The sequence below is a fragment of the Falco punctatus genome (assembly GCF_963210335.1).
Source record: "Falco punctatus genome assembly, chromosome: 2".
Lineage (NCBI taxonomy): Eukaryota > Metazoa > Chordata > Aves > Falconiformes > Falconidae > Falco > Falco punctatus.
In genome coordinates, this window is record NC_137581.1 from 27,268,907 (window position 1) to 27,280,437 (window position 11,531).

Genomic DNA, 11,531 nt, shown 5'->3' on the forward strand with positions numbered 1-11,531 from the left:
CTTTGAAAGATCTATCACTCTTCTCTAAGCTTATTTACATTTTCTCACATGCAAGAGAAAAACCTTGTTTGCCTAGCCAGTCTGTTTTGCTCTCTCCGACAATTCACAGTTTTTTGGATGAAAATCACAGACTTTTGGACACGGTTTGTGCTGGATGGATCCTGAGTTAATTCTGCTAGGAGTTGCTACATCTGACAAAGTGCAACAGAAAGAGCTTAGTTCTTGAGGGTTTTTCTTTTTATTTTTTTCTTTATTTATTTTTATTTTTTTTCATGCAGCTGGAGCCAGTCTAATTTTAGCTGAAAATGACATACTTCCACTGACTGGAACTCTGAAAAAAAAATCCTTGTATGTCAAGCTATTTACTGCTTTAAATATACTTCATGGACCCCCCTCCCCCGTGCATACCAAGTCCTAAGGTCTGAACTACACAGAGGGCACTTAAAGCAGGAGGCAAGGGCAGCTTCCAAATGGATGCCTCGAGAGAAGCAGCCCCATGACTGCCCTACTCCACCCTTGAGGGAGTACTTGGGTCCTTCTTGACCCCACCAGTAAAGGCCTGGGCATAGTTGTCAGCACTGCTCATATGCAGCCACTGAGGAGACAGAGAGATGCTGCCTGTTGTTGGGAGCAGCAGAGCTTACAAACCATACTATTCTGCAGTTTGCTAAAAGACACAGCTTTTGTAAGAGTTCAAAGGGCACCTGGGGACACTGAGTGCAGGCACAGGTCCAACATACTGAGACAGGATGCCAATCCCAAAGACTTGTTCCTTGGCATAGTCTGATACCCTCAGCACCACACACCTCTGGAGCATGCTGCAGGGTAAACACACGTGGCCCAGGGTATCAGAGCCCCTTAGACAACACGCAGTGTTTGCTGAGGATCAGTTAATGCCTAGAGCTGTTTTCCTCCTAGCCCTTCTGTTTTGTTCTCTTGCCCATTCTGCTGCACCACTGTGTTACCCTTTAAGATGCCCAGCACCCTGAGAAATGCAGATACATGTAAACATAAGGAGCTTTTTCCCTTCCTCCATGAGAGCAACAATGATGAGGGCAGGGGCTCAAATTCCCAAAAGCCTTCCACAGAGCTAGGGAGATGGAAGCACTTGGCCCCACAGCCCAAAAGCAACTCTTTGGAATGTCACAAGCCCCAGCAGCATCTGCTATTCCCCCAAGAGATTCATATTCCAAGCACCAGTGAACAGGGGCATGAAAATATGAGCAGAGGGACTACAAAACTCGGAAGGAAGAGCAGGCATACCTTGCTTCAGGCACCCAACACAGCATCGAACTCTGGCTTATGCAATTTCTACATTATCAATCTATGTGCATGTCCAGTTGTCCTCAGCTGTCAAGAGAGGCTCTTGACAGGACAGGCAGAAATTCCCTCACTCGTGACATTTTCAGCAATCAATGATCGATTCCACAGAACCACCCAAACTTGTCCCACCACACAAAAAGAAACTTTAGATTCCATTTTTTTTACCCCACTCTATTATTAAAAATCCAATAACCTGGGGCATTTAACTGGATAATTACTAATGCCTCTTAGTCAAAACCGAAGTCTATTCCAAATGCTTAGAGGGTACATGTGAGAATGACATAAGTTCAGAAGGATTTATCACAGGAAAAAACCCTCAAGCTGCTTGTAAAACATAATGGGGATAAAATTTAGACAGGCAGTCTTCAACCTTTGTGGGAGCAGGCTCAGCCTACAGAGCCCAGCGCCAGCCCCATCTAGGAATCCCATGCAGTAGGGGTGTCTGTCCCTCGCTGCTCTGGTGAGAACCTGTGGAGGATCCACCACGGCACCGCTGTCATGGATTGGAGCACCAAAACCCATCCTCACACGAGAAAATGAAACAATGCCAGCATCTCTGTGGATCAGCCCTGAAAGCAGCAAGAGGAAGCAAGGAGAGCCTGGGATGAAAGCTTACAGGACCAGTAGTGGTGTAAAAGTCTCTGCTCCAGGCTGAGAGGGAAAATGGCTCACACTTCTTATCTGAGGGGGTCTCCTGAGCATTAGCGTGTGTAAACAACTGCTCCTGATAAGTTAATGCAACTTTACAATCATCAGATATGAAAACATACATGTTCACGTAAAAGTATTGTCCCAAGATTTTCTTTTCCATTTTGACCAAGGTTTTAAATAAACACATTAATCTCGTTCAGTCAAATTAAATAACTCAACAGTGACATCAGTATGAGTCTGAGCACTATTGTTGCTAGTGGGAGAGTCGCCAAGACTATGTGTATAAAAGCAAGAGCAGTGCTTTGCAGACCATGTGATGTAGTCTCAGATAAGTACATTGCACAACTTCCTACCACGCTCCCCCCCCAGTTTCTTCTACAATCTTTTTTTCCCCAAATTCAACTGACATACCAAATATAAATGGCATTAAATAAACTAAACAGTTTTCAAATAGTATTATTATCAGAACATCCTAGTTTAATGTTATTAAATTACACAATACTGCATACTATTCAGCAGACCAAGCCTTGTGTTGCTAGGCTTAGATACTCCATTATGAAATACCTAGGCAGCCCTCTGCTCCAGGGCTGTAATGACAGAGATGACAATTCACTATTTAATTTTAACAGTCTTTGAGGACAGCAGTTGCTTAAGCTGTATGCCTTTTGTAACATGCAACTTGCCTACCCAACTGGAAACTTCCAACATTGAAACGTTTCAAAATGATGTTTGATGTATTTTCTGTGCTGATGATCCATCATGTTTCTCGACGCTCATCACTTTAGAGTGGCAGGGTGGGGAGGGAAGTGTTACAGTTTTGATCCATATTCCCACCACACGTATCAAGCCCTGGGCTGTACCATGATGGAAGTTCTGGTCTGGTCACCTCTGTCTTCCTCAGTGACAGTGTGATGTGCTGTCATTAGTATGAGTCAGGCATCATTCGGGGTACATCCCTAATACCATTCCCTCCTCTGGGACTACAAGGAAGACTTTGGCTATCTGTCAGGTAAGTGACTGGTCAACATCAAACACGGTCAATCTTCCATGCTCTGAATCTTTATTCCATCGCCCAATTTAGCCTAAGGTCTGAAGCCTGCTGTAGGGAAGATGCAGAAGACGTATGGCACGTGAGCATGGAACCACCCTTTCATTCCTGTGGTCTGCAGGAGAAGATGGGGCTGGAAATGCTTCAGCCCAGTTCACTAGCCACATGCTCTTAAACAAAGGGTGCCTACCTTAGCTTGGCTACACTAGTGCTGGGGAACATTTCTGGGCATGGGAACTTGATCATCTATAGCATAAATTATTACCACAGTATCTGGAATGGCTTTGGTTTGTGCCAGTAGCACTCTCCCAAAAAACTCCTGAGCGCAGTTCAAGAGTTAGCAGGGACCCAGGGTCACTCCTAATGAGAAGTCTGCATACAGCCACCCTGTTTTGGAGGGTGAGACTGCCATTGCATGGAAGTAAGCCTCTCCATCCCAGTTGGCCTCAAGGCCAAGAACAGTGCTAGGCACTTCTGGTTGTACCAGCCCTTGCTACATTTCACTCTAAGCTTTAAGCAGAAGTCAAAAAGGAAAACCGCATGGATGCTCATGAAAACAGCTTAAAACACAACCGTGTAAAAGCACAGTGTCCAGCCTCCCTCAAAAGTGTATCTGTGCACATGTGGGTAAGCACAGGTGTGCAGGGATGTACATATGCATCTGGTCTCAGAATAAAGCTCCAAGATGCTGCCTCCACTTGGAGCACCTGCCTCAGGTGTGGCCAGCAGCCTCCAAAAGGACCGATACCATCATCCCCGGTGCCACTGCCACAGCCAAGCAGAGCCACAGAGGGAGACTTCTCAGAGGGTCGTCTAGACATAAGCTGTGCAGTTCTTGGAGATGCACGCGGCTGGAAAATGGAGTAGTAAAACAATTATAGCTGGAAGTCTGTCGCTTGGTGACTAAATCACAACAGGATTGGAAGGAAGAAAATTATTTCGGTCCAACAACGTAAAGAGGAATGCTATGAGCATGCACTTGGTTAGTTATTTTTACCTAGCACTGATTTGGTTACTTCTGCCTACTGTGAAAGAGAGAAGAATGCAAATTTTCTCAGTGTAATCAAGTCTTGATTTGGTTTCAAACATCCCCAGCTGGCATGTTGATTTGGTTTCAAACATGCCCAGCTGGCAGCAGCCAGCGTGCACCCAGGGCTGGCAAAGAACCTCCCAGGTCCCATCATCACTGCCACTTGCTATGGGGATCTTCTACACCTTTAGCAGGAAAAAGGGTTTTAAAATAAACAAACAAAAGTGTGTTTACAAATACATGGGCATCAAAGGAGCAAGGCACCAGGGTTTTGCAGGCACAGCAGATCAGAGGTGGGCAGGAGACGTTTCACACATGCTCACTGTGGAAGAGCAGCGTAGAAGTGCATGCACACCTCAGCTGCACAGCTATCACTGCTGCCGCTCCAGTAACCAGCTCACGGCTGGGCAACGGTGGCCACATGCTACTCCTGATGCATGTAAACCACCTGAAAAGACTCATGTTCTACTTGTGGCACCCATGACATCATCTGGGATCCCCTGGGGCTCCTTGTTGTGCTTGGGACCCGCCAGACAAGGGTGCTGTTACAAACCTATCTGAAACCACTGGCTTTCGAACCCAACAAAGTACAGTGAATGAATTAATTCATTACAATGTTACCGAGTTCTTCCACAACCACAGAACCTGACACCCAGGGTTTTAATTAAATGTGATGTAAAGAAGGTTGGTGTTGTGTTTGTTTTTTTTTTTAATTAAGAAACTAAATTTCTTCCTGGTTTGACCCCGGACTGCTCCAGTTGAAAACTGCTGCAATGATAGGAGGTAAAGGGCTTGAGACTCAAATTTATCCATGTTTCACACAGCCCTGGCAACATCTCATTGTTTATTCCTATAAGCTTAAATGAATAATGCAAACTTCTGACACTCATTTTCTTGGGTTTTTCTTTTCAAGTTTGTTCTGAAAGCCCTTCTACATTGAACTTTATGTGAAGCCATCAATATCAAAGATGAAATCTCACAGCACTTCATGCCTCTCTAGCCACACATCTACACTGTGGACTGAACTCGCTGCCTCCTGGATAAAATAAGGATAAAATGTGATGCCAGTGACTAAAAATCTATGACATCCAAATAATTTCTCTGAGCTTGTGGAATCATTCAAATACTACCTCATCTACTCACCATTGTTCAGCTTCTCTTGACAGGAATAACACATTCTCATTTGATATAAAGAAGATACAAAGAAGATTCAAATATATAAGGTGCACACCTTAACACAGCCACATAAATTTCCATAGGCCAAACACTTGCAGATGTGTTTAAGAAGTGTAAATTCCATCACAAAAGTAAATTAAGTACCCAGCTTGCTTTTGGTATGCCCACGATGCTTGACTGGGAAGGGATGTACCAATTGCTGTGGTGGAACCGCTCTGGGTGAGCACATCCACAGATGCTTCAACAAAGCTTCGTTAGTGTGACTTAAGGTGGAGAGAATAGAAGGGCATGGAGGTGGTAACAGTACGGCAATGTGCAAATGTGTTGCAAGCAGGATAGGGGCAATCTGTCCTTCACATCCACTTGAAGAAAAAGGGAGAACGTATGGATTGCACAGCCACATGTTGGGATAGTTACTGCTGCTGGAGGTCTGTGAGTTCAGATTACACAGCTTTCTTGCTTCAGGAAGAACTGTGCTGGCCTTACGGAGGAAGAAAGGACAGGAAAACCCTTTGTGATGAGCCCTTCTGACCCTACGTCCCCTACCGTGACCAAGCAAAAGAGCCCCTCTCTTCAGGTGTGCCACCAGGCTAACATGGCTGCACTGGCTTTGGCCTCTGGGCTACCTGCATCCTGCTGCTCAGGGTAAATCCAGACCAGAAGGCTGGACACTCGTCAGTTTTTACCTTTGAAAATCTCTCGCAATATTTGAAGGCACCCCCCAAAATTACCATGACCAAAGTCTGTGCAAAAATATGAAACCAGACCAATTTATCACCATGATCTCTCTTTGACTGCACTTCCTTCCTCCATATTAATTTTTAAAGGAAACCAGTGACTGTGATGTTTACACAGAGTGGACCGCACTGCGTTCCCCAGCTGGGCCACACCGAAGTTTCGAGATGCAGTCCCACAGGGACACATCCTCTTCTCTGCCCCACGCCCTGCTCCCCGCGGGCAGAAGGAAGACCCATTCACCCAGTCCCTGCCGTATCCCTTCCTGTGGCTGCCTCTCTCAGGCTCAGACTGGGAGCTTTGAGGAAAACCCCCTCTCTCTGCTGCCTTCCTCCCGCAGAGCCAGAGGCTAAGGAGCACACATGCTATGGGGGAGCTCTGAGGAAATATTTGTGGGAGATAGCAGGAGGCAGCGGGACATGATGGGGAGGTGCATCAACCTGCCCTGGGGAGCCAAAATGTCTTCTCATGGCTCTGGTTATCCCCATTTTATAGACAGTCAGTCCTGCATTCCTCACATACCCACCATTCCCAGAGAAACTGTAGCAAAGCCATCGGTGTTTCTAAAAATGGAATGGTTGGAAATACGCAAAAAATAGAATTCCTGCTTTTAAAATAAACGCTGACTCGTCTCTAATACAAAACATGCAGCCAAGTGCCTCCAGAACAAACACTTCACAAAGGAAGAAGGGGACTAGAAAAGAATTTCAGCTTCGTTGCTGACCCAAAGTTTGTATCTACACTAATCAGATCCTGTAATCCTCATTTATCATTCACTGGCATTCTTGGAGCCGTTCCCAAATACCCATCTTAGGAACAGGATTTGCTTAGAGGTAGACATTAAGAATGTTGTGAATAAGGATACAACTAAAGAACAGTTACTTCACCAAGGATGTGGTGCTCAAGTCTGATGGGAACCTATCCTGAAAGTTTAGTGTTTTAAGTTGTAGGAAAGGAATGCACTTCTGGAGCTCTGGTTGCACATTGACAGTGCACACAGGGGAAAAAGGATAAAGCAAATGTTCTTCTTGTGTTGTGCAGTAGTGCATCCCATCTACCCAAGAGGAGACCTGAGGACCAGCTGGGTGAGGTTCAGCACGGTGCAGAATACCTTCATTCCCTGGGGGAATACACAGAACTGACAGGGAGGCTGGCTCCCACTAGCAGTTCTGCCAGGTCTGATCCTCACAACAGAAACAGGTGCCTGGTTCTCCCCCTGCAAGCACTACATCTCACACCTTTGAGATCTGCTGCCTAGTTGTGCTGGGTATCTGATGCCACAAGGTCAGAGATAACCTGTGACACCAGGAGTTATCTGGGGAATTTGTTGCCTCTAAACATCCCATGTTGCCAGGGCACCCCCAGCCATGCTGCTGGCGGTAGCCTGGCACAGAGGCTCCCTGCCTGACACCCAAGGTCCCTGACAGAGAGAGCGTGAGACATCTGGGAGCTCTGCCTGAAGGGGTTATTTACTTGGTTGCAGTTACAGACACCTTTTGCAGAAGATGTAGCATCACCCAGTTCAGCAAGTGAAATACGGATCGTATAGATCATCAATGAAATACTCAAAAGGAAGAAATTCTGTAAGTGCTTCCTCTCTGACTGACAGCAGGCCTGGAGAGGGAGCAGCAGTACTGCTGGCCACCTCTCCTTCCTCCCAGGTGAGAACTCTGGCCAAGCGCATACAGGGGGGATACATTTCACACACAAAAGGCTTTCCATATACATCATGTTAGCAGCTTTCCATGGAATCACATTAGCATTTCATTGTGTTCAAACCATATCACATTCAAATCTGTTTTTCCTAAAAGGCTTTCATTGTGCATCACTGTGGGAAATTGCTAATGCAATAAGATTGACATATAGGTTCTCCTGCATGAACATCCGCAGTAATCTGTGCTAATTGAGCCCTCAGTGGCTTGTGAAACCCTGAAGGGGGGAGGATGGGTGGAGCATCCACAGGGTCTACATCTCAGAGAACTGCAAAATATCAGACTGGAGGACAGGTAAGAACTATTATTAAGTGTGTTTTATCCATGTAAAGATCTGATTCAGTGGCAGGGATTGCCTTGGACAAGAGGCCAATGCTTCCAAGCAATAGCACTGAGGCATTTTCCATGAAAAATATCTGGATATGCTTGGACTCTCATTAAAAGTTATTTCACAACAACATGACTAAGAACAAAAGGAGCAAGAACTTGTGTATCTAGTTCCCTCCTGTGGGGGGAAAGGAGGAGACATCTGGCCATCCCCAGTGACTTCAGCTGAAGATGTGGGTGCTTGGCTTCTCTATAAACCAAATCACTTACTTATGAAATTAAACAGGCTTCATATGCCTACATTTGAGCCTGTGAGTATAAAAAGAGGGCTGGATTCCCTTTAGCATGTAAGATGACATGCCATGCTAACAACTAGCTTCAGAAAACACTGAGCAAAAGGCAGAAATAGGGTCGTGAGACTTTAAAAGAAACATCTCCCTCTCCTGCAATCCCACCCCAGGACTCTGAGCATGCCCCATGTCTCCAGGGCTGTTTCTCCCTTTCCTCTCTCCTCCTAGCATTCAGCTCTGCCCCACGCAGCCCCTCCAGCCCAAGAGTCCCAAGCAGGTCACCACCAAGAAGCCTCAGTCCCAGCACCAGTCCTGCAGGGCATGTGGCAGGGCAGGTGGGAGCCGTGGGCTGCTGCCTTGCACAGGAATGAATTTCAGTTTTTTCTCTACTCCAGATGTCCCTCTGGAGGCCTCATGCCCTGCGTGAAGTAATTCAAGATCTGTTGATGAGAGATAAATTAGCTACCTCATATGTGCTGCAGGGTAAGAAACTGCACGTTGGCAGCCGGGCCGGTGTAATTTGACAGAGACAAGTAGGTTTGAATAGGCCAGGCCAGCAAGCAACCATAAGGGAATCTTGAAAAGCCACATGAACTGTTTGTGCCTCCGGTCAGTTCCGTGCCTATTGGGGAACATGTGGGATCGCACCCTGCCACAGGTCTCTGGGTAAATGGTTTTCCCTCAGGTGCCTTGATTTCTGCATCTGTCATACAGGTACCAGACAAGGACAGCTTTATTAATCACTGTGATCTCTCCTAATGAGGAACACTGCACAGGAACGTTTAAAAGAAAAAAAAAAAAAAAAAGGACTTTTTGTTAAGGAAGGGCATGGCAAGAAAGCACACCCCAAAAAAGAATAAGTATTGTTGAAATGTATTGACCTCAGCAGCAGGGTTATTTGTGCTATAAAGGATTCTTCATTACACAGAGCTTTGCTATTAGCAGACACCACTTTCTGGAAAGGGTACCATCACCGCCAGCTCCCTGCCTGCTGTTCTTCACAGCATGGCTGCACGACCGAGTACACCACCAGACCGAACAAACACAAAATAACTGTTATCAAGAAATGGCCAATCTGGCTCCTATTGTAGCCAGGTAATGAGGGTAAAAGAAAGCCTGAAGCAGAACAAACTGTAATGACCCAAGGGTCTGTTAATTTTCTTTCCTTCTCATTTCTCTCTTTCAGTGGATGGCGAGTCTGAGGCCAATAGTTCTGGGGAACTCTGGAAGTGGGGAATGTTTTCAAAGCCTAAACAAAGACCAGGTGTATAGAGAGACTCCAGAACTGGAGTCTGCATGGAGACGTTTCAGAAAGAAAAGCAAAAGACGCAGGATTTTGGCAGGGGTCATGCTGACTGGGAACAGAACGTAGGTGGGAGAAAAGAGCTTGTTGGGAAACGGAAGGTTGCAGTATCAAGCTGGAAGGTTGCCACAATGTGGACTAATGCTTTGGCAGCTGCAAACGAAAAGGAAGGAGGAATGTAAGAAGTAACATGAAGAAAAAGTGTCAGGAGATATCTTGGAGTACCAAGACCTGTGAGGAAACAGAAGAGGCAAAGATGATGCTAAGTCTGGCAGAGGGGAGGATGGTGATGCTACTGACAAAGAAAAAGAGTAGGAAGGAAACAAGTTCTAGAGAGAAGGATGTGGGAAAGATAAGACATTTCTCCTCCCAGTCAGAAATCCACGTTGATCTTAATGCTGTCTCAGAAAAACAGAGATCAATTACCAGATTTTTGTCTTCTGTTCTGTGTTTTTATGTAGGGGTGACAGCATAAACTGGGAAATCGACTCCACTCCACGTCCACCTCCATCGTGTCCTTGCTGTGCCCTTGTCCAGAGGGGCTGAAGCTCAAAGCAAACTGCTCAACCTTACATCTAAGATGTTGCAACAGCTCTTGCAGAAACCAGCAAGTGGTCCTGAAGACCAATCTGTCTAAAAATCACAGGTATCCGTGCAAAACTTGAGCAGATAATGTTTCACCTGCTTCGATTTAATACATGCATACATGTATTAGTCAGGATCTCAGTCTGGGCTCTGATCCCGCAGTCTATTAGATACACTCATCTGCAAAAGCACAGCGAGGTTTTCAGTTGCTATAATAAAAACACAGGGCCCTAGACTCTTTAATTCACCTCTTCATCTGTAAAATTCCCACAGTATTAACCATTCAAACATTACAGACAAAGTATAAGATGGGAAATAATTTGGGATATTTTTAAAAATTAATTTTATTATACTGTATTCAGAGTCTAATGCTTCCTTACAACAAATACTCTCTAAGACAGGAATAGGACAGCAATGATTCTCTCAAATTGTCATTGTTATAACCCTTTTTGTTGTTGACGTACAATAGCACTAATGATTCTTTATACCTGCCTGCAGCAGGAAACCAGGAGATCTACCAGAACATGCTGTTCAGTTCAAAAATTTATGATTTTTTTTTTCTTTCTTCCCCCATCCCTGTAATTTGTATTTGTAAGGGGTATATTGCACAGCAAATGGAACCTCCGTACACTTTCCCTATATTTTTGGAGCAGACAAATTACCCAGAGCATACGTATTTTTTCCCTTCTGGCTCCCCTTACTCTGTTAAATTTCTTTGAAATGGGGTGCTAGTACTGCTGATGCTGGAATTACTGTTAGCCAGTATCAGCACTGGTGATAAACTCTAGCTAGTGTTTTGGTTAGAGGTCACTTGTAATTAGCAGTCATTGTCCTTCGAATTTAACAATGGAAAAATAAAACTTTATAGAGACAGATTAGCCTGGCCATCAAAATTACAGCACTTTAGCATTCAGGGAAGAGGATTACATGACACACTATCTCCCGCGTTGATAACAGCAGATACTAAGGATTCAAATGCGAAATGCAGAAAGTCTGTAAAAGAATAAAAGGAGAAAAAGGAGGATTAACTGTCCAGATGTTATATGATACATTATACCAACACTTCCACACTCCTGTTTTAGTGAGCTAGGCCTCATCTTGTACCCACCGGAGACAATATGGGGCACTGCTACCATTTTCTGTGAAAGCAGCTTCCAAACCTGAGGTGCTACTGAGTTCCTCTACACAGGTCCCCACCTTCTGCAGATATTTGGCACGTGTGTGCATGCCTCTTAGCCTCAGGCAAGTGTGTTAATAAAATATTAATACTCAACTTCTTCACAAAGTTGTGCCATTGACAGCTCTGCGTGCATTTGTTTCAGTTGCTGTACGTAAATAAAAGCTTCTATGT

The 11,531-nt window shown here is 45.1% G+C and overlaps 1 protein-coding gene across 7 annotated transcripts in view; it reads right to left on the reverse strand.

The window, feature by feature from the left end:
- The window catches only part of SMAD9 (SMAD family member 9), a 61,842-nt gene that overhangs the window by 23,952 nt on the left and 26,359 nt on the right, over positions 1-11,531 (reverse strand). The window contains exon 1 of one of the 7 annotated variants that reach the window (XM_080376140.1): positions 10,022-10,699. The exons of 5 other annotated variants lie outside the window; for them this stretch is intronic. The gene's annotated coding sequence lies outside the window, so the exon portion shown is untranslated. Of the gene's footprint in view, positions 1-1,693; positions 10,700-11,531 lie in introns of those variants that run through there. One more of the 7 variants, XM_080376139.1, reaches the window with a different exon arrangement.